At 32.1% G+C, this 679-nt stretch overlaps 1 long non-coding RNA gene across 1 annotated transcript; it reads right to left on the bottom strand.

Moving 5' to 3' along the window:
* Positions 1-156: 156 nt before the first annotated feature.
* On the bottom strand, positions 157-669 carry LOC107682339 (uncharacterized). Its single transcript, XR_001633456.1, has 3 exons — positions 624-669; positions 389-471; positions 157-279 (listed from the first exon to the last, which is right to left on the bottom strand). It is a non-coding gene; the product is annotated as an uncharacterized LOC107682339 (long non-coding RNA).
* Positions 670-679: the final 10 nt, after the last annotated feature.

The raw sequence follows: 679 nt of genomic DNA, 5'->3' as shown, positions 1-679 counted from the left end.
AGTAATATTAATTAACTACATGTACTTACTATAGGGTTAGGGTTACCATATTTTTCAGTAAATGAAATAAAATTATAAATTATATTAGATGAAAAAATAGGCTTAGGTTCAAGTAGTATAATCGATCTCATATTCTCCATTTCTTTTTCACCTTTTCAGTATTGTTTGCCTTGTACCAGTTCCAGGTGTTTGGTGTGTGTTTGATTTTACACTCCAGTACAACTGAATCTCCAGTGTAGCTCACTACCGGCTTGTCTCTTTTGTCTTTTATTACAGGAACTTGGGGGGTGGGGAAGCAAAATACATCAGGTTAGCATAATCTAAATTATAAATATGATTGTATGAACCATTTAAAACAACACAGTATGTGCATAAAATGACAACATACCATCTAAAACAAATGTTACTTGTGCCTGATTTTCTCTGAAGATGCAGGAATAATTTCCCAGGTCTCTGGCCTGTATACTGAAACTATGAAGCAGGTTAAACAGCTTGAATCAGTGTTAAGTCATTGTTTAGTAATACTGAATTGCTTATTTATTTCTTTAACATGTCTTATTTGCATTCTTTTGCATTTATTAGAAACGACACATGATTATTTTCTGAAATAGGCATCCACTTACGTCTTTTTAAGGATATACTGTTCATTGTTTCTATTTACAGTTTCTTCAGAGTTTTC

The sequence above is a fragment of the Sinocyclocheilus anshuiensis genome, unplaced genomic scaffold, assembly GCF_001515605.1.
Source record: "Sinocyclocheilus anshuiensis isolate Anshui unplaced genomic scaffold, SAMN03320099.WGS_v1.1 C32080744, whole genome shotgun sequence".
Classification (NCBI taxonomy): Eukaryota; Metazoa; Chordata; class Actinopteri; order Cypriniformes; family Cyprinidae; genus Sinocyclocheilus; species Sinocyclocheilus anshuiensis.
The sequence above is the reverse complement of the archived record's forward strand: the minus strand, read 5'-3'. Positions and strand labels throughout refer to the sequence as shown.